Consider the following 22,783-nt stretch of genomic DNA (forward strand, 5'->3'; position numbering starts at 1 on the left):
TACCCCTAATCTGCTGCCCCTAACACCGCCGACCCCTGTATTATATCTATTAACCCCTAACTTGCCCCCCACAACGTCGCCGCAAGCTACTTAAAATAATTAACCCCTAATCTTCCGACCGCAAATCGCCGCCACCTACGTTATCCCTATGTACCCCTAATCTGCTACCCCTAACATCGCCGACCCCTATGTTATATTTATTAACCCCTAATCTGCCCCCCACAACGTCGCCGACACCTACCTACACTTATTAACCCCTAATCTGCCGAGCGGACCTGAGCGCTACTATAATAAAGTTATTAACCCCTAATCCGCCTCACTAACCCTATCATAAATAGTATTAACCCCTAATCTGCCCTCCCTAACATCGCCGACACCTACCTTCAATTATTAACCCCTAATCTTCCGACCGGAGCTCACCGCTATTCTAATAAATGTATTAACCCCTAAAGCTAAGTCTAACCCTAACACTAACACCCCCCTAAGTTAAATATAATTTTTATCTAACGAAATAAATTAACTCTTATTAAATAAATAATTCCTATTTAAAGCTAAATACTTACCTGTAAAATACATCCTAATATAGCTACAATATAAATTATAATTATATTATAGCTATTTTAGGATTAATATTTATTTTACAGGCAACTTTGTAATTATTTTAACCAGGTACAATAGCTATTAAATAGTTAAGAACTATTTAATAGTTACCTAGTTAAAATAATTACAAATTTACCTGTAAAATAAATCCTAACCTAAGATATAATTAAACCTAACACTACCCTATCAATAAAATAATTAAATAAACTACCTACAATTACCTACAATTAACCTAACACTACACTATCAATACATTAATTAAACACAATTGCTACAAATAAATAAAATTAAATAAACTATCTAAAGTACAAAAAATAAAAAAGAACTAAGTTACAGAAAATAATAAAATATTTACAAACATAAGAAAAATATTACAACAATTTTAAACTAATTACACCTACTCTAAGCCCCCTAATAAAATAACAAAGCCCCCCAAAATAAAAAATTCCCTACCCTATTCTAAAATACAAATATTACAAGCTCTTTTACCTTACCAGCCCTGAACAGGGCCCTTTGCGGGGCATGCCCCAAGAATTTCAGCTCTTTTGCCTGTAAAAAAAAACATACTATACCCCCCCCCCAACATTACAACCCACCACCCACATACCCCTAATCTAACCCAAACCCCCCTTAAATAAACCTAACACTACCCCCCTGATGATCTTCCTACCTTGTCTTCACCATGCCAGGTTCACCGATCCGTCCTGGCTCCAAGATCTTCATCCAAGCCAAGCGGGGGCTAGACATCCACTGAAGAAGTCCAGAAGAGGGTCCAAAGTCTTCCTCCTATCCGGCAAGAAGAGGACATCCGGACCGGCAAACATCTTCTCCAAGCGGCATCTTCTATCTTCTTCCATCCGATGACGACCGGCTCCATCTTGAAGACCTCCAGCGCGGATCCATCCTCTTCTTCCGACGACTAGACGACGAATGACGGTTCCTTTAAGGGACGTCATCCAAGATGGCGTCCCTCGAATTCCGATTGGCTGATAGGATTCTATCAGCCAATCGGAATTAAGGTAGGAATTTTCTGATTGGCTGATGGAATCAGCCAATCAGAATCAAGTTCAATCCGATTGGCTGATCCAATCAGCCAATCAGATTGAGCTCGCATTCTATTGGCTGATCGGATGTATTTTACAGGTAAGTATTTAGCTTTAAATAGGAATTATTTATTTAATAAGAGTTAATTTATTTCGTTAGATAAAAATTATATTTAACTTAGGGGGGTGTTAGTGTTAGGGTTAGACTTAGCTTTAGGGGTTAATACATTTATTAGAATAGCGGTGAGCTCCGGTCGGAAGATTAGGGGTTAATAATTGAAGGTAGGTGTCGGCGATGTTAGGGAGGGCAGATTAGGGGTTAATACTATTTATGATAGGGTTAGTGAGGCGGATTAGGGGTTAATAACTTTATTATAGTAGCGCTCAGGTCCGCTCGGCAGATAGGGGTTAATAAGTGTAGGTAGGTGTCGGCGACGTTGTGGGGGGCAGATTAGGGGTTAATAAATATAACATAGGGGTCGGCGATGTTAGGGCAGCAGATTAGGGGTACATAGGGATAACGTAGGTGGCGGCGGTTTACGGAGCGGCAGATTAGGGGTTAAAAGTGTAATGCAGGGGTCAGCGATAGCGGGGGCGGCAGATTAGGGGTTAATAAGTGTAAGGTTAGGGGTGTTTAGACTCGGGGTACATGTTAGGGTGTTAGGTGCAGACTTAGGAGGTGTTTCCCCATAGGAAACAATGGGGCTGCGTTAGGAGCTGAACGCTGCTTTTTTGCAGGTGTTAGGTTTTTTTTCAGCTCAAACAGCCCCATTGTTTCCTATGGGAGAATCGTGCACGAGCACGTTTTTGATGCCGGCCGCGTCCGTAAGCAACTCTGGTATCGAGAGTTGCATTTGCGGTAAAAATGCTCTACGCTCCTTTTTTGGAGCCTAACGCAGCATTTGTTTGAACTCTCGATACCAGAGTTAAATTTATGGTGCGGCCAGAAAAAAACCCGCGGAGCGTTAACAGCCCTTTTACCGCCGAACTCTAAATCTAGCCGTTAGGATTTATTTTTATTTTACAGGTACCTTTCAATTTATTTTAACTAGGTACAATAGCTATTAAATAGTTATTAACTATTTAATAGCTTACCTAGCTAAAATAAACTGAAATTTACCTGTAAAATAAATCCTAACCTAAGTTACATTTACATCTAACAATACACTATACTTTAATAAATTATTCCTATTTAAAAATAAATACTTACCTATAAAATAAACCCTAATATAGCTACAATATAATTAATAATTATATTGTAGCTATCTTAGGATTTATATTTATTTTACAGGTAACTTTGTATTTATTTTAGCTAGTTAGAATAGTTATTAAATAGTTATTAACTATTTAATAACTACCTAGCTAAAAGAAATACAAAATTATCTGTAAAATAAATCCTAACCTAAGTTACAATTAAACCTAATACTACACTATCATTAAATTAATTAAATAAACTACCTACAAATAACTACAATTAAATACAATTACATAAACTAACTAAAGTACAAAAATAAAAAAAGCTAAGTTACAAAAAATAAAAAAATAAGTTACAAACATTTTACAAATATTACAACAATTTTAAGCTACTTACACCTAATCTAAGCCCCCTAATAAAATAACAAACCCCCCCCAAAATAAAAAAATGCCCTACCCTATTCTAAATTAAATAAAGTTCAAAGCTCTTTTACCTTACCAGCCCTTAAAAGGGCCATTTGTGGGGGCATGCCCCAAAAAGTACAGCTCTTTTGCCTGTAAAAGAAAAATACAACCCCCCCCCAACATTAAAACCCACCACCCACATACCCCTAATCTAACCCAAACCCCCTTACAAAAACCTAACACTAATCCCCTGAAGATCATCCTACCGTGTCTTCACTCAGCCGAGCAGCGATGGAACCGAAGTGGACATCCGGAGCGGAAGAAGTTAATCCTCCAAGCAGCGCTGAAGAAATCTTCCATCCGATGAAGTCATCATCCAGGCGGCGCTGAAGAAAAGTCTTCGATCCGGCCGATGTCATCTTCAAAGAGGCGCTGAAGAGGTCTTCTATCCGGGCGATGTCATCTTCCAAGCCGGGTCTTGAATCTTCCTCCCGCCGACGCGGAACCTCCATCTTCACCAACGGACTACGACGAATGAAGGCTCCTTTAAGGGACGTCATCCAAGATGGCGTCCCCTCAATTCCGATTGGCTGATAGGATTCTATCAGCCAATCGGAATTAAGGTAGCTAAAATCTGATTGGCTGATGGAATCAGCCAATCAGATTGAGCTCGCATTCTATTGGCTGTTCCGATCATTCGTCGTAGTCCGTCGGTGAAGAAGGAGGTTCCGCGTCGGCGGGAGGAAGATTCAAGACCCGGCTTGGAAGATGACATCGCCCGGATAGAAGACCTCTTCAGCGCCTCTTTGAAGATGACATCGGCCGGATCGAAGACTTTTCTTCAGCGCCGCCTGGATGATGACTTCATCGGATGGAAGATTTCTTCAGCGCCGCTTGGAGGATTAACTTCTTCCGCTCCGGATGTCCACTTCGGTTCCATCGCTGCTCGGCTGAGTGAAGACAAGGTAGGATGATCTTCAGGGGATTAGTGTTAGGTTTTTGTAAGGGGGGTTTGGGTTAGATTAGGGGTATGTGGGTGGTGGGTTTTAATGTTGGGGGGGGGTTGTATTTTTCTTTTACAGGCAAAAGAGCTGTACTTTTTGGGGCATGCCCCCACAAATGGCCCTTTTAAGGGCTGGTAAGGTAAAAGAGCTTTGAACTTTATTTAATTTAGAATAGGGTAGGGCATTTTTTTATTTTGGGGGGTTTGTTATTTTATTAGGGGGCTTAGATTAGGTGTAAGTAGCTTAAAATTGTTGTAATATTTGTAAAATGTTTGTAACTTATTTTTTTATTTTTTGTAACTTAGCTTTTTTTATTTTTTGTACTTTAGTTAGTTTATGTAATTGTATTTAATTGTAGTTATTTGTAGGTAGTTTATTTAATTAATTTAATGATAGTGTAGTATTAGATTTAATTGTATCTTAGGTTAGGATTTATTTTATAGGTAATTTTGTATTTCTTTTAGCTAGGTAGTTATTAAATAGTTAATAACTATTTAATAACTATTCTAACTAGCTAAAATAAATACAAAGTTACCTGTAAAATAAATATAAATCCTAAGATAGCTACAATATAATTATTATTTATATTGTAGCTATCTTAGGGTTTATTTTACAGGTAAGTATTTAGTTTTAAATAGGAATAATTTATTAAAGTATAGTGTAGTGTTAGGTGTAATTATAACTTAGGTTAGGATTTATTTTACAGGTAAATATCAGTTTATTTTAGCTAGGTAACTATTAAATAGTTAATAACTATTTAATAGCTATTGTACCTAGTTAAAATAAATTGAAAAGTACCTGAAAAATAAAAATAAATCCTAAGATAGCTAGAATATAATAATTATTTATATTGTAGCTATATTAGGGTTTATTTTATAGGTAAGTATTTAGTTTTAAATAGGATTAATGTAGTTAATAATAAAAATATTATTTAGATTTATTTAATTAATATTTAAGTTAGGGGGCGTTAGGGTTAGGGTTAGACTTAGGTTTAGGGGTTAATAATTTTATTACAGTGGCGGCGGCGTAGTGGGGGTCAGGATAGGGGTTAATAAATTTATTATAGGTGGCGACGGTGTAGGGGGGGCAGATTAGGGGTTAATGAATTTATTATAGGTGACGACGGTGTAGCGGGGGCAGGATAGGGGTTAATACATTTAATATAGGTTGCGGCGGGTTCAGGGAGCGGCGGTTTAGGGGTTAATACATTTATTATAGTTGCGGTGGGCTCCAGGAGCGGCGGTTTAAGGGTTAATATGTATAGAGTAGCTTGCGGTGGGCTCCGGGAGCGGCGGTTTAGGGGGTAATAACTTTATTTAGTTGCGGCGGTGTAAGGGGGACAGATTAGTGGTGTTTAGACTCGGGGTACATGTTAGGGTGTTAGGTGTAGACAGCTCCCATAGGAATCAATGGGATGTCTCTCAGCAGCGAACTTGTACTTTCGCTATGGTCAGACTCCCATTGATTCCTATGGGATCTGCCGCCTCCAGGGGTGGCGGTTTGAAAACCAGGTACGCTGGGCCGTAAAAGTGCCGAGCGTACCTGCTAGTCATTTGATAACTAGCAAAAGTAGTGAGAATGTGCCGCACACTGCGGAACATCTGGAGTGACGTAAGAATCGATCTGTGTCGGACTGAGTCTGGCGGATCGAAGCTTACGTCACAAAATTCTACTTTTGCCGGTCTCGAGCCTTTGATAACTAAGGCGTATCAGCCTCGCCACAAATACGCTGCGGAATTCCAGCGTATTTGAGGTTGACGGCTTGATAACTAGGCCCCTTAATTTGGTTTTGAAAATGTTACAGGCTCCTCTTTTTGAGCCAAAGCATTCTTTGGATATTAAACTACTTTCTTGGAAAGTGTTATTTCTTTTGGCTATCTCTTCTGCTTGAAGAGTTTCCGAATTGTCTGCTCTCTCTTGTGAGTCTCCTTATCTGATTTTCCATCAAGATAAAGCTGTTTTGCGGACTCCATTTAAATTTTTGCCTAAAGTTGTTAATCCTAACAACATCAATAGGGAAATTGTTGTTCCTTCTTTATGTCCTAATCCTAAGAATACCACATTCTTTGGATGTGGTAAGAGCTTTCAAATATTATGTTGAGGCTACTAAAGATTTCAGAAAGACTTCTAGTCTATTTTTTTTTCTGGTTCCAGAAAAGGTCAGAAAGCCTCTGCCATTTCTTTGGCATCTAGGTTGAAACATTTGATTCACAAAGCTTATTTGGAGGCGGGGCAATCTCCGCCTCAGAGAATTACAGCTCATTCTACTAGATTAGTTGCCACTTCTTGGGCTTTTAAGAATAAAGCTTCAGTTGATCAAATTTGCAAAGCAGCAACTTCTTTGCATACTTTTACAAAATTTTACCATTTTGATGTGTTTGCTTCTTCGGAAGCAGCCTTTGGTAGAAAGGTTCTTCAGGCAGTTGTCTCAGTTTGATTCTAATGTCTTTTGATTTGAGTTTTTCTGACATTTTTAAGAGAACAATTTTTTTTTTGGATTAAATTTCTCAGCGGATTTAGCTGTTTTTATTTTATACCTCCCTCTCTAGTGACTCGTGGACTTCCACATCTTGGGTATTATATCCCATACATCACTAGCTCATGGACTCTTGCCACTTACATGAAAGAAAACATAATTTATGTAAGAACTTACCTAATAAATTAATTTCTTTCATAAAGGCAAGAGTCTATGAGACCCACCCTATTTTTTGTGGTTTTGATTTTTTTGTATAAACACATTATTTTTTCCAGTGCCTCTTTAATGTATGCTTTTTACTCCTTTTTTACACTTTACTTCTTGGCTATACGTTAAACTGAAGTATGAGTGAGGTGTGAGGTGTATTTATAGGCATATTGAGGTTTGGAAAACTTTGCCCCCTCCAGGTAGGAATGTATATCCCATACATCACTAGCTCATGGACTCTTGCCACTATGAAAGAAATGAATTTATCAGGTAAGTTCTTACATAAATAATGTTTTTCTGTATGTCATGTTTAGTTCATTGCTTTGCCAGTGTTTTTCTTCAGATTATACTGCTATAATACGTGAGAATTACTGTAATGGTGCTAATGCCACTGTATCTTGCTGTAATGTTTAGTACCTTGCTTTGCTAGCATTTTCTTTACTGATTATATTACTGTAATCAGAATGAATTTCTGTAATAGTGCTAATACTACTGTATATCGCTGTATGTAATGTTCTGTTCATTGCTTCACTGATATTTTTTTGCTATTGGTTATATTAATCTAATCAGTGTGCTCTATGCTGACAGTGTTAAGGCTAGTGTATATTGTTGTATGTACAGTTTTGTACATTGCTTATATGATATTTTTACCTAATATATTACTGTAAGCTGTGTGGATTATGGTAATAGCGCTAAGGCTACTGCATGTTGCTGTTTTGTACGGTTTCCGTACATGGCTTTGCTCCCATTTTTCTTACAGTTCATTTTATTATATTCTGTACTGTTATTTTCTTTTTGCCATCTGGTTTTGGAGCAGTCTCCAATTTTATTTTTCTTGATGGCTACTGTCTGAATACAGTTGCTTTTGCAATACCTGTCTTACCGTTCTAATATATTCTGTTTCCCTTTATCAGTTTATACTGTTATAGGGTGGTAATACTGGTTTTATCTTGTCTTTCCGGAATGATTTTTCATACATCATCTCTAAGAATCTTGCAGCTAGTCCAACTTTCAGTGGAGTGTTGTAAACATGTTTTTCTCTTGGTTTCTTACTAGAGGCAATAGAACCCTGGGCACTATAATTAAGGGTTCAAGTTTCAGTTCTCGCTCAAAGTAAGTGGTATACTTCTGTATGTGCATGCTTTGATCCACATAAAAGTATATTGTCCTTTGGCTAGGTCAGTCCAAGGAAGCCTTGTCTATTTTCAGGGATTTGGGTGCTCTTCTGCCTGTTGTCTGAGCCCCAGGCATAGCTGGAGCTATGCTATTTCAAGCTCTTTCCTTTTTCTTAGAGGCTGTCAAAAGCGTGAAATCTCTCTGTTAAAGCCACACCAACCGATTCCATCTAGATTTTTTAGTCTTATACTCTGTGGGACCTTCAGAGTTCTCAGGCTTGGCTTTTTCTTTAGCCTGTTAATTTTCAGTCCAACATCATTATGGAAGTAGCATACACGATCATCAGCTTGACCATCGCATTATTCTGCTGATGTAGGAGGCTTCTTGTATTGTATGTACAGAGGTTAATTTCTGTACAGTCTAGCAGTTATTCTTCCAGGGTCTCAGAATGTCATTGTGGATTGGTGGTTTTCACATCTGAAAACTGTTCCAGTAGGTGGGTCAGTTGCCACCTTTTTATGTTTTTCAGCTCTTTGACACTTTAGGTATCTTTTGCTTGGGTACAAGAAGAGGGCATCAGTAGATCGTATTTGCAGAGTTACTTCATTTTCATCTTTTTGATGTTCTTTGTATTGGTCGAAGTATCTTTTCATAGGTAGGTCCTTTGGATGTTGTTCATAGTACACAAGTATATAATTAAAAAAAAGAAATGATATATATAACAGTGATGTAAAATCAAACCAAAAAACAGTGTGACATATAAAAAATTATACCATACAACACCGTGCACCATATTGAAAGTAGATGCGTTGTTCTCAGAAGATCTTCTTAGTACCGAGGAGAAAAACGTTCATAGTGTTAAACAAAAAGAAAAGGCAGGCACCTTTTTACCATGATATATAAAAAAATGATACCATACAACACTGTGCACTATAATGATAGTAGTTGGATTGTTCTGAATAAAGTGTTTCTGAGAAGATTTTTTTAGCACCTCAAAGAGAGTTGAGAAAAACTTTCATAGTGTTAAACCATTTTTTAAAATGTCCGTTTAAGAGCAGTTGAAGATTTACTCACATGGTATAGGTAGGGCTGGGCGATATGGGAAAAAATTAATATCACGATTTTGGGCATTAAATATCGCGATTGCGATTTTAATCGTGATTGCGATTTTAATAGCGATTTTTAAAAAATATTGACACTTTGGGCCCAATTTGGACATTTCTAGTTAGGGGTGTACTTACTTTTGTTGCCAACAGTTTAGAGATTAATGGCTGTGTGTTGAGTTATTTTGAGGGGACAGCAAATTTACACTGTTATGCAGGCTGTACACTCTCTACTTTACATTGTAGCAAAGTGTCATTTCTTCAGTGTTGTCACATGAAAAGATATAATAAAATATTTACAAAAATGTAAGAGCTGTACTCACTTTTTTATATATATATATACACATACACAATCACATACACACACAGATATATGTGTGTGTGTATGTGTATATATATATATATATATATATGATTTATTTTTCTTCTTTTTTCAAACATGATGGGCTCTATTTAACAAGCTCTGTATGGAGCTTGATGGCCCCTGTTTCTGGCGAGTCTTCAGACTCGCCAGAAACAGCAGTTATGAAGCAGCGGTCACAAAGACCGCTGTTCCATAACCTGTCCGCCTGCTCTGAGCAGGCGGACAGACATCGCCGGAAATCAACCCGATCGAGTACGAACGGGTTGATTGACACCCACTGCTGGCGACGTATTGGCCGCGAGTCTGCAGGGAGTGGCTTTGCACCAGCAGCTCTTGTGAGCTGCTGGTGCAATTCTGACTACGGCGAGCGTATTGATAACTAGAGGCCTTTATCTTGACTGATAATGAGCCCTGCTCCTATCCAAGAATACAATACAGGCATATGTCAGTAGGGGTGGGGGGCTGCTCCTTTCAGAAATGCTGTGCCTTGCTGATATCAAATACATTGTAGTTGCAGTTAACCCAGCAGCTAGCTAGCAGAGGGGACTGCAGTTTTAGCCTTTTTGGCAACCGTGGGGTTAACTGCATCTGCTATGTATTTGAGCCATTTCTCAGAGAGCAGGAGATTGTGCGGGAGGTTCCATAATGATTTCATACCTTAAGTTTCAGACTGCAGACGTCCCTAGAGGGAAATATAAGTAAGTGGCTTCCCCTCCTGTTTCACTCTCCTGCATGGGCTCTGCTTTTAGACATAGATTGATTCGTTGCTACTGAGATCACAAATAGAACACGTTTGTAGAAAGTGAAAGTAAAACAGCCATTTTACAAATGCGTGCTAAAAGCAACCACTAGATGGAGCTGGTTTGCAAGAAATCACATATAAATCAATGCAGTACAGTCACATCTGTGGAATTTTTTTAAAAAATGTTTTAAGTAAGTTTTTTATTGGGTAACAGTTCAACAACATTTACAGACTTTTGTCAGGTGGTAACAATAAACTGGATACACATGTTATACTTCCAAAAGCAAAATTTATGTTCAATTTTTTGCCATCAAACTGTCCCCCCCTCTTTTCTTTTTATCTCCCCCCCTCCCCTATTTTAATCTCAACCATCTCACCTTTGTAATTACCCTCACAGTTCCTATATCTGCAACTTTTAAGTTCTTTCGAACTGTTAAAGATTCCTACCAGTTATCATTCGTATTCTAGTAATGCTCTGCTTTTAAATGCCTTCCCATTTGATGCACAGCGGTGGACTCCTCCATCCCCTGGGACTCGCTTTCCCTGATTGTGAGATTTACAGTATTTTCCATTCCCCTCTCAGTTGTGCTGCTAAAATGTATTCTGAATTGCGGAATGGGTATATTATCTGTTTTTGTATCTGGGCTGGTTGTTGTAGGATCAGCTTTTCCCATTTCCTCATAAAAACTTTGACCCTTTCCTTTACATCTCCCATAGTATCAAACTGTTCTATTGTCATCTGTTGCAGCAGTGATCTTTTGAGCTTCTCTAGTGTTGGTGGGTCCCTTTTCCTCCACTCCCTAAGAATCAATCTCCTCGCTGTGAGGATTATGTTATATAAAAGTCGTTTCTGTGTGCCTAGTTTACCTGGTATATCTAGAAGTACTATGGCCCTCCCATCCAGTTTGATCTGAGTAGAGCATGTCTTGTTCATCCATCTTTCCGTCATGGTCCAAAATTTTATCAGTCTTGGGCAAGTCTTAAGTAAATGTACATATTCAGGGTCGGGCTGCCTACATTTGACACAAACATTGTCTGCATCCTTCACCCACTTAATGTATATCCTAGGAGTTATATGTGCCCTATGAATCGTTTTTGTGTGCATCTCCCTTATGTCAGCTCCTATGGTGGCATTCCTGACGTTCTCCACACTCTTTGTAATTTGTTCCTCTGAAATCTGAGTCTGCAGTATATCCGACCATTTATTGCTCAGACTTATCCTGTTTTTTTGGTTTGGTATGTCTATCAGCATTCTGTTTATGGGGGAGACTGAGTGAGCACCTTGAGATGTCACGGAAACCAGTTTTGATATTGGGTCAGTATGATCTGTGAAGTTTATATGTTTCTGCAACTGTGTTACGTAGTGTTTGATTTGCAAGTATGCAAAGTGGTGTTGTCTAGGTAGTGAATAATCTTTCTGTAAGTCTTGGAATGTATGAATTAGCCCAGTAGATTCTGACACCAACTGTTTAACTGAGTGTAAGCCTTTATCTTTCCATTGCTGAAATGGTTTCGTCGTCAGTCCTGCTGGGAAGTCCGGGTTCCCTCCCATGGGTATGAATTTTGTGTGTGTATGTGATACCCCCATCCATTTACAGATTTTTGCCCAGGCCCTAATTGATTCCCCAAGGAGTGGAGAGTCCTTGGTCATTTTACGTATTTTATGATGCTCCATATGTGGTAACATTGCTAAATCCCATGGCTGAACCAAACTGCTCTCTATTTCTTTATGTGTGAAGTGATTTGTGTTACTTAGCCAGTCTAGAACGTATTTGCTGGACGTGGCCCAATTATATAGTTCCAAGTTCGGCAGTCCAAAGCCCCCAGCTTGAACCGAACACATACGCTTCTCTAAGCTAATCCTGTGTTTTTTCCCTGACCATATGAAATTTGCAAGTTGTGTGTTTAAATGCTTCAGATCTTTCTTATGCAATAGCGTGGGGATCATTTGGAAAGTGTACATTAGCCTAGGAAACAAGATCATTTTTATCAAGCATATTCTGCCTGACACTGATACCGGTAATGCCTTCCAATTTCTGAGATCCTCTATGATTTTGCTAATGATTGGTTTGTAGTTAAGTGCATACCATCTAGAGGGGTCTTTTGATAAGCTTATCCCCAAATATTTAATAGTATCCTCTAGTATTTTAAATTTGAATCCTAAGTCTTCTTTATGACCAAACGGGGATAGCCACAGGATTTCACTTTTATCTTTATTAATTTGGTACCCCGAGATCTTGCTTAAGTCCTCAATAATAGACATCAACCGTGGTGTTTCTCTTTCTGGGTCTGATATAAATAACACCATATCGTCTGCGTATAAGGATAGGTGCAGTGTCGCCCGCCCCACCCTCATTCCTTGTGTTTCAGTCCTGATTCTGTATGCCAGCGGCTCCATGGCTAAGTCAAAAAGGAGAGGGGACAGAGGGCAACCCTGCCTCGTTCCCCTCCCCAGTCGGAATCTTGGAGAGAGTGTTCCATTAACAATTACCGCTGCCTGGGCTTACCTGTAGATGCTGGCGATCGACCCGAAGAAGGAACCCCCGATTCCATATCTGGTCAACGTGTGGAATAAATGCTCCCACAATACCTTGTCAAAAGCCTTCTCCACGTCAATCGCCAGCATGCACGCTCTTTGTGTTGGAGTGTCTACTTTTCCCCTTTCCCGATTGTTCCAGTAGTGTTGTAATACTAATTGTACTTTCCTGATGTTGAGGACTGAGGATCTACCCTTGACGAACCCCGTCTGGTCACTGTGGATCAAGGATGGCATTATGATCGCTAGTCTATTGGCCAGAATTTTGGTAAAAATTTTATAGTCACTATTTAATAGTGATATGGGTCTATATGATTCTCTGACTGTGGGGTCTCTTCCTGGTTTCGGAAGGATACAGATATGTGCCTCTGTGAAGCTTTCGCTCAGTTCCTCCCCTCCTGGTATCTTATCAAATAGTTTGGCCAGGGTGTTTGATACCTCTTCTCTCATCAATTTGTAGAATTCATTGGGCAAGCCATCAGGCCCTGCCGTCTTGTTTAGGGGAAGTTGTCCTATTGTCTTATGTATTTCCTGTACTGAGCTCGGTGCATTTAAGAGTTGGAGGTTCTCCTCCATGATTTGGGGTAATTTAATTCCCTTCCAAAACTGTTCCATGTGTCTTCTGTCTACTGGATGTGGTGTATATAATTCTGAGTAGTACTCACTGAATGCTTGCTGTTTTTCAGCTTCCGTGGTTAAGGACCTACCCTGAATCTTCAGTGTCTGTATAACGTTGGGTTTTCTTACTAACCTATTGATGTTAGCTAATGTACTGCTTATCCTGTTACCATATCTGTAAAAACGTGCCCTGGCTCTAGTAATGGTTCCCTTAGCGTTTTGTAGTAAAAATGTGTCCCTCTGTAGTTTGACTCTGGTATACTTTTGCCTGTTCTCCGCGTTAGGGGCTCTAAGGTATTTATTATATGCGTTTGTGACTTGTCTTAGTAATATGTCTTCTCTTTGTTTGTATCTCTTGTTAACCCCTGATGCGTATGTCATAATAACTCCTCTTAAAACCGCCTTTGCTGTGTCCCAGAATAAGGCCGGTGTTGACATGTGTGCTTTGTTGGCTTCTGCATAGTGTAACCATTCCCCCTTAAGGTGGTTTAGGAGATTAGCATCCCTGTACAAGTAGTATGGGAATTTCCATCCTTCCCTTTTGGGTCGTCTGGGGCCTACCGTCATAATCAGTGAGATTGGTGCATGGTCTGACAGTGTGACCGTATCAATTTTAGTGTCTAAAATCTGTGTGCTCAGGGTGGATGATATAAGAAAGAAGTCTATCCTTGATAGTGTCTGTTTGGATGGGGATATGCATGTAAAGTCTCTACTGTCTGGATGTCTCTCCCTCCAGATGTCCGTCAAGTTCAACGCCCTTTTAAGTTTGTTCAGTATTCTGGTTTCTTTCTTGCAGTATGCGGCTGGGTGATTTTTAATCCCTGGATTGTCCGGGTTAGAGAATCTGTCCACCGGTGGTACCTGAGGTGCTATATTAAAGTCTCCCACCACCACTAGCTGTGTCTCCGTGTGCGTTAATAGTTTCCCTTGTATTGCCTGCCAAAACTCAGCCTTCTTGTGTAAGGGGCCATATAGTCCACAGAGAGTGAATGCTGCTTGTTCCACTTCTATGTTTAGGATGATATATCTACCCTCATTGTCTATTTCCCTGTGTGTTATCTTGTATGGTAATTGTTTCCTGAAGAGGATGGCTACCCCCCTTGCTCTTTTTGCTTCATATGGTGTGAAAGTGATTTCTCCAACCCAATTTTGTTGGAGTTTCCTGTGTTCCTCTTGGGATAGATGTGTCTCCTCCAGCACTGCAATGTCCACTCTTTGTTTTTTAAGATATTTAAGAATTGCCTTTCTCTTTATGGGTGACGTGACGCCACCCACATTCCACGCTACTATCTTAATCTGGTCTAGTGACATTGTTCTGTGAATGTTGTGTACCTTCTATGAGGTTTTGTGTAGTGTGTGTTTTGTTCAGGTATGCGCTTACCCATACTGTGTTCACAACAGGTGTTTAGAGATGACTATGGCCTACTTGTTCGCCTTTTCTTGGTGTTGTAGCTGAGTCCCAGCGGAGGTCTTGAACTGAGTCCACCCTGCTGGCAGAAAACAAGAGATAAACAGTTTAAACAACAAGTTAATTTGGGTGCCGTATTTCCCCAACTCACAACTTTCTTATTCTATTAAAAAAAAAACAGTGGTGGCTAAAACAAAACTCTCTCTTCCCCCCCTTTTTCCTTTTTCTTTTTCTTTTTCTTTTTTTTTAGAGAGTAACCAACCCGCCCCCCCCCAATAACTTGAACTGTGATACTTATTTAGTACTGTTCATTTCTGTGCCTTTTTATAGTCCTTGGATGAAGACCGTTGTTCTTTATTCTTGCTACCAGTCCTATTTCAGGTCTTGCCCTACTTGTGTGAAGTCTCTCCCTATAGGAGTTGTGGTTCAGGTTTCACTGCTCTGTCATTGGACGTTGTTCCTCCTCTTCCTGCTGGTTTCCATCTCCTGCCACTTGTCTTAGGTACTTCTGTAATTGACCCGTCAATTCAAAGAGTCTTGGACCCTGAGGTGTTTGAATTTTGAGTTTTGCTGGGCACAATAGTGCCATTGGGATTCCTTTTTCTATCAGCTGTCTGCAGTATGGAGAAAACTCTCTTCTCTTCCTGGTTACATCCGCCGAGTAGTCTTGAAAGATGTGTAGTTTTTTGCCCTCATACTGGATAGGTCCAACTTGTCTGTATGCTCTCAACAGTTGAACTTTGTCTTTAAAATTTAAATATTTTATCATAACTTGCCTGGGTCGTGTATCTCTATCGTCCATTTCTCTCGTCCTACCAACTCTATGAGCCCTTTCTGCTATACATGGGATGTCGGCCTTTGTGACTTGTAGTATTTGTGGTAAGGTAACTTCTGCAAATCGTATCAATTCAGTGCCTGGGACTGACTCTGGCAACCCCACAACCCTCAGGTTGTTCCTCCTCGACCTGTTTTCCAGGTCATCCACTCTTGCTAGTAATAACAAGTTTTGTCTCTGTAATTGTGTAACATTTGTGTTGGTCAAAAGAGTGTATAAGTCTCCAGCGCAATTGCATATATATAATTTTTCATTTGTATAATTCACTGTATACCTCAATTTTTCACTGTATACCTTAACATTTTGAAGTATGATTATTTAACCAGGGTTCAATACGATTTAGGATTTGTCAATGCTTAATATCATTGTCATTTTTTACTATTTTTTTCTTATTATTATCTTAATTTTTCTTATCTCATTGGTTATAATAAATACGTATATAATTTTTAAGTTTGGCTCACTTAGAATTTAATAGAACCCTTCTGACTCTGCTTAGCAGAGATTCCTATTTTAGGTTATCTCAGCGCTCCTTTTAGCTACTACTTTTCTAACATTCGTGTTGGTATCACGTTGCCTAATCTCCATATCTGAGATTCTTTGTTCGACCTGTGTCAGTCTTGTTGAGAAGTGTTTAAACTCCGATGATAGTGAATCCATCCCATTTTGGAGCTGTTCAATCTTTGGGAGGAACAACGCAGATAGCTGAGAGACTATGGGGTGGGTGTCTTTTAGCTGAGAGTCCTGTGTTGTGTCTTCATTGTTGGAATCTGCATGTATCTCTGCCAGATGTCTTGTTCTGCGTTCTGCATTCTTGTTCTTAGAAGCCATTGTTTCTGTTCTTTTTTTGAAGCTATGATAATATTTGTGCATACAGTAGATAGGGGGTTGAGCTCTTTTTTTTTTTTTAAATCTGGAATCAGATTAGTGATGAGTCCCAGAGATATGTGTATGTCCCTTTTGTGCATTGGCTGGAGTTCTGGCCCTATGGGATTATCTGAAATCCTGATAGACAGTGTTAATCCCCCAACTGGGTCTCGGTCTTCACCGTGATGGAAATGTCACTTCTGTTAGCTAGGCGAGGGTGTATTGGGGCCATGGGGGGAGAGTCAGGTCATGGGGCACTACTCCTCATATTGCATCCTCACTGCTGAATGTGAATCGATTTTTTCCCTTGCAATACTTTTCTTGTGTTCTGCCAAGACCCAGCCCCTGTGCTGTACTTTGCTTAGCTTTGTGTCTCAACTATGGTATACCATAAGGGTTGGATTTGAGGGTTTATAGCTTTTTAATCCCAGTTTACTGGTTGTTATGTCTTTTTCCCCCCACGTGGTGGCTATGTGAGGGCCTGTAGATTCCGTGTACTGTGTGACTTGTGGGGCGCTTTTCCCTCAGAGGTCGTTTGTACCAATGTTTATGGGCCCTGTGGTGGCCCCCTCTAACAAATGCCCCTTTCAGTTCTTATAGGTGTTAGTCTTTTATCTGTAGCGTGCTCGTTTTGTATCTGTTTGTTGTTTTTAGTTTAATTGCAGTTCCTTATGCAACGCTATGTAATGTCTCCCCTGCCACGTGGGTCCGTGTCTTGTGAAAGGGATGGTCTCTCTAGTACTCACTGTTCCTTTGGGTATTTGGCGATTCCCTTCACTAACTTCAGTACCCTTTTGCTCCCCTCAGGTATTGCCGCTTCTGATTCTCTGCTGCTTCCTTTCACCTTGCCGGTGAGATGGTATCGGCGCTTTCGCGCCACTGGTGTACTGACTATCTGGGTGCCAGGGCGGTAAAATTCCCCCTCACGCTTCTTTGGCCGACACTGACCTGTCCGATGTGTAAGGACTGTAGGGTCGTGTAAGGCTTATGCGTTTGAGCTATTTGAGCGGTTTTTGATGTTTTACAGCCACTGCTTGCCCGGAGCTCTCTATCTTTGCGACCGCTCTGTAGCTCCGCCTCCCGGAAGTCTGTGGAATTTTTTTTAATCAAAAACTTGCATATCCCTGCGATTTAAAATTGTCGTGATTTAAAATCATGATTAATCACACAGAGGCCAGTTTTTTTAAAGGTCATGTCTCTGATCTATCTCTGTTACTTCATAAGAAATTGGCTATCCTTTCTGATGCTCAGTTTTTTGTTCAGGACATTGCTAGAATTAGGCCTGTGTTTAAACCTGTTGCTCCCTCTTGGAGCCTTAATCTTGTTCTTTGTGTTCTTGAACAGGCTCTGTTTGAACCTTTGCATTCTGTTGCCATTAAACTTTTGTCTTGGAAAGTTTTGTTTCTGTTGGCTTGCAGTGTGATCCTCCTTATCTTATTTTCCATGCGGATAAGGTGGTTTTATGTATTAAGTTAAGGTTTTTACCTACGGTTGTCTCTACAAACAATAACAATCAGTAGATTGTAGTGCCTTCCTTTTGTCCTAATCCTTCTTCCCTAATTCCCTTTTCACAATTTAGATATTGTTTGTGCATTAAAGTTCTATCTTCATGCTACCAAGAACATTCAACAATCCTCTTCCTTGTTCATTTTGTATGCCTGAAAGCACAGTAGCCACCCTTTTCTTTTTGGTAAAGAAGTTTCATTCACATGGCATATTGGGTATTGGTTTCCCAACAGTAATGAATGAATATGTGGACTTTCACTGCCATTAGAAAGAAAACAAAATGTATGCTTACCTGATAGAATATGTTCTTTCTTAACAGTGAGGGTCCACAAACCTGCCCTGCTGTTTTTAGTTTTGAGGCACCAGTTGTTTTTTACCTTCTTTCAGCACCTCTATAACCCTAGTGTTTATCTTCACTTTTCCTTCTCCTTGGCTTGAATTACTGGGGAGGTAGGGGAAGTGTGAGGGATACTTATAGCTTTGGCTGTGGTGTCTTTGCCTCCTCCTGGTGGCCAGGTGTAGAATTCACAACAGTAATGAATGAATTTGTGGACTCTCACTGCCAAGAAATTAAATAATTTATCAGGTGAGCATAAATTTTGTTTTCTCCTTCTTGAAGGTTTAAAAATTGATATCCTTTACTTGCTGCTAATCTTAATTTATGGGAAACATTTATCAAGGTGGATGGGGCCATTTCCATTTTGGCTAAACATATTTTCATAGAAGGGCCTTTTTACATGCAGGTTATATTCTCAGACCAGCTATTTCTATTGCTAATGTAGCTGCTGCTTCTATTTACTGATTGTCTAGTCTTTCAGAGCAGTATTCGGATGACCCTGTTAGTGCAAATCTATTGGGTTTGCTTCAGAGTGCCATTTTTTATTTTATTTCTGATGCTGTTTTTGATATTATGAAGATAAATGTGGAAAGCATACCATTAGCAAGTCTTGCCAGATTGATGTGGCTTAAATACTAGTCTGATGATATGGTTTCTAAATCTAGATTACTGTCTTTTTCTTTTCAGTGAAATAAGTTATTTGATTCTGATTTAGATTCTATTATTTCCACTATAACTGGAGATAAAGGGGTTTTTCTTTTTCAAGACAGGTAGTCTAAAGGGATATCGAAAGTTTTAAGTTTGTTCCTTTCTTCAGAACAAGGATCAAAAAACTAACTCCTCTGCTCAAAAGCAAAGTTCTTCTGGTTCAGTCTGAAGACCTAATGCTAACTGGATCAAGTCAATGCAGGGTAAGAAATCTATCCCTATTTCCAAAACTGTGTGAAGGTGCGGCCCCCAATCCTCTTTCAGGAGGCTTGGTTTCAGTCTGTTCCAGATCCCTGGGTTCGGGAATATTGTTTTTTAGAGATATCGAATAGGATTCAGAACAAGGTCTCTCAGAGGAAGTTTTTTTTCTGACAATGTTCCAAGGAATCCTGTTAAATATTTAGCTTTTCTCCTGGAAAATATGGGAGTGATTGTTCTAGTTCCTTTGCACAAACAGGGGAGGGAATTTTATTCAAATCTCTTTATGGTTCCAAAGAAGGAAGGTACTTTCAAACCAGTTCTGGATCTAAAGGCTATCATCAAATTTGTAAGGATTCCATCTTTCTGAAAGGAAACTATCAGGACTATTGTCACCTTTTGTTCAGATATGTCAGTTTATGTCCACAATAGATTTAAAGGATGCTTACCTTCATGTTCCAATTCACAGAGAACATTACCAGTTTCTGTGTTTCAGTTTGTTTCTCTACCATTTGGTATGGCTACAGCTCCAAGAATATTTACAAAGGTTATGTGTGCTCTTTCGTCTGTGATCAGAACTCATGGTATTGCAGTGCTTTCTTACCTGTACAATATCTTGGTTCAAGCTCTTGTCTTTTCCTTTAGCAGAATCTCACACCAACCAACTCTTGTTGTTTCTTCAGCAGCATAGTTGGAGGATCAATTTTCCAAAGAGTTCTTTGCTTCCTCAGACAATGAATCAGACAACTGCATAGCATACATATGGAGGTGAGGAGGGAAGATTATGTCCATGCTCATTAATCAGTACTATGAGTTGGAGGCATATGCATCTATAGAACATACCTAAAAACAAGTAATAACATTTTCTTCTTAAGACTGCTAGATAAAATTGATCGGTTAGTTCTGTTCAGGAAACACTGGGACAGGTAGCCAATGAACCCCCAGACCCAATGTAAGAGTGTACTTTTGCCCAAGAATAAACTATGGCCCCTATTTATCAAAGTCTGGCGTACCTGATCAGGCCCGCCAGACCTCGCTGAATACAGATGAACAATACACTCTCCGTATTCAGCATTGCACCAGCAGCTCACAAGAGCTGCTGGTGCAACACCGCCCCCTGCAGAATCGCGGCCAATCGGCCACCAGCAGGGGGGTGTCAATCAACCCGATCGTACTCGATCGGGTTGAATTGCGGCAATGTCTGTCCGCCTGCTCAGAGCAGGTGGACAGGTTATGGAGCAGCGGTCTTTAGACCGCTGCTTTATAACTGATGTTTCTGGTGAGCCTGCAGGCTCGCCAGAAACAAGGGGCCTCAAGCTCTATCCGGAGCTTGGTAGATAGGCCCCTCTAGCACAACAATAGTAACAGACATAAATATAATAGGCATTTTACATCAATGACACTTAATTCAGCAGATAAATATTAGAAAATGCTCTGTGCCGTGGATATCCTATCATTAAGAAATACATCCTGCCTCACCAAAGTCTGTGGACTCCTTATTTGAAGTACAGTGAATGCTCAAACTGATGCTAACATGGAACTCTTGAATTGTTATGGTTTGGGGGAATAAATAAGAAGTCCCTAGTAAGCGAACCTACTACAAAAAAAACAAACATGCAAAGCTCAAAGTCTGCTCTCTGATAATTTGGGACCTATGCAGTTAGTATGGAACGAACAAACATACATTGTGAGAGTCAAACTATCCAAATGTTCTAGTCTGAGATACTATCGGTAAAAGTGGTATACATAGTGGGCTAACAAGGTTATGCAGACCATATACATGAAAATAGGACTGAGTTACGATGTATATAAACCCCCAATCCGCTACCCGTTGTGTAGACAGTATTGAACAAACCTGTACTAGTCAGTAGGGAGAACTAAGGACAAGAGAGTATGGTTGAGGAATAATGAAAACTAGCGAATGGGGCATAGCATATATCATAGATCCTTTGGACGTGGATTAACAAACTACTTATGCTACAGAGCAAAAGTAGATAATAAGTTGAATCAATGCCTAAGGTATAGTTATAGTAATACGGTATCTGGTATGTCACTGTGAGCATAAAGAGTACATTATATAGTCTAGTTGTAATCAATTAGATAATAAACTATGTCTGATAAACTGAAATAAAATGGCATTACATATGCTAAAAGTAAACAACATTATAACCATAATATATTAAACATAGGCAGGAACTAAAGCCCTATATCATACCATAATTTAGTCAGTTTTGCAGTCACACCTATATAAGCAGGCTGCAGGAGCGAAGGTCACTCATCCAACACTAGCTGCTACAAGTTGGGTCTCTGCTAACCCATAGAGAGACTGCCCCAGCGTCTGTATTAAATATGTGGGAGAAATCCACTGGATAAGGGACTAATAATGAATAGCACTTCAAAACTATTTAGTAAAACCTTATAAGGATAACAATTAATCTCTGCAAGTGTGTAGGCATTAGGAAATTATAAATATCAGGATGTTATCTCTCCATCACCCACTATGTATACAGCTTCTAAACAAAGTGTAATTATCTTGGATTTATGAGCTAAGTATCATTCATAACTGTAGACTGCACAGCGGTTATAATATCTGAGTTGCATCTGATATGGATAGTCAGCACTGGGTACTGCCAGCCCTGGTATATTGTATGTATACTGTCAAGTGTATTACCCTGAGGCTTCAAGGATAAATTATGATGTATACCACCTAACTAAACATCCAATGTGCCAGCAACTAAAGTGAGCAGTTGAGTTAAGGTAGAAAAATCCTATTGGCTGATGCAATCAGCCAATAGGATTGAGCTTGCATTCTATAGGCTTATTGGAACAGCCAATAGAATGCAAGCTCAATCATATTGACTGATTGGATCAGCCAATAAGATTGAACTTCAATCCTATTGGCTGATTGCATCAGCCAATAGGATTTTTTCTACCTTAATTCCGATTGGCTGATAGAATTCTATCAGCCAATCGGAATCTAAGGGACGCCATCTTGGATGACGTCACTTAAAGGAACCGTCATTCAGTAAGAAGACTCCGGATGAAGAGGATGCTCCGTGTCGGATGTCTTGAAGATGGAGCCGCTCCGCGCGGATAGATGAAGATAGAAGATTCCGTCTGGATGAAGACTTCTGCCCGTCTGGAGGACCACTTCGCCCCGCTTGGATGAAGACTTCTCCCAGCTTCATTGAGGACTTCGGCCTGGGGCTGGATGAAGACTTCTGTCACTTCCTTGAGGATGGATGTCCGGTCTTCAGAACAGTAAGTCGATCTTCAGGGGGTTAGTGTTAGTTTTTTTTAAAGATGTATTGGGTGGGTTTTATTTTTAGGTTAGGGCTTTGGGCCGCAAAAGAGCTAACTTCCCTTTTAAGGGCAATGCCCATCCAAATGCCCTTTTAAGGGCAATGGTGAGCTTAGGTTTTTTTAGTTAGGGTTTTATTTGGGGGTTGGTTGTGTGGGTGGTAGGTTTTACTGCTGGGAGGGTTGTGTATTAAAAATGTTTAACCCCAATCTGCCGAC

The sequence above is a fragment of the Bombina bombina genome, chromosome 5, assembly GCF_027579735.1.
Source record: "Bombina bombina isolate aBomBom1 chromosome 5, aBomBom1.pri, whole genome shotgun sequence".
Classification (NCBI taxonomy): Eukaryota; Metazoa; Chordata; class Amphibia; order Anura; family Bombinatoridae; genus Bombina; species Bombina bombina.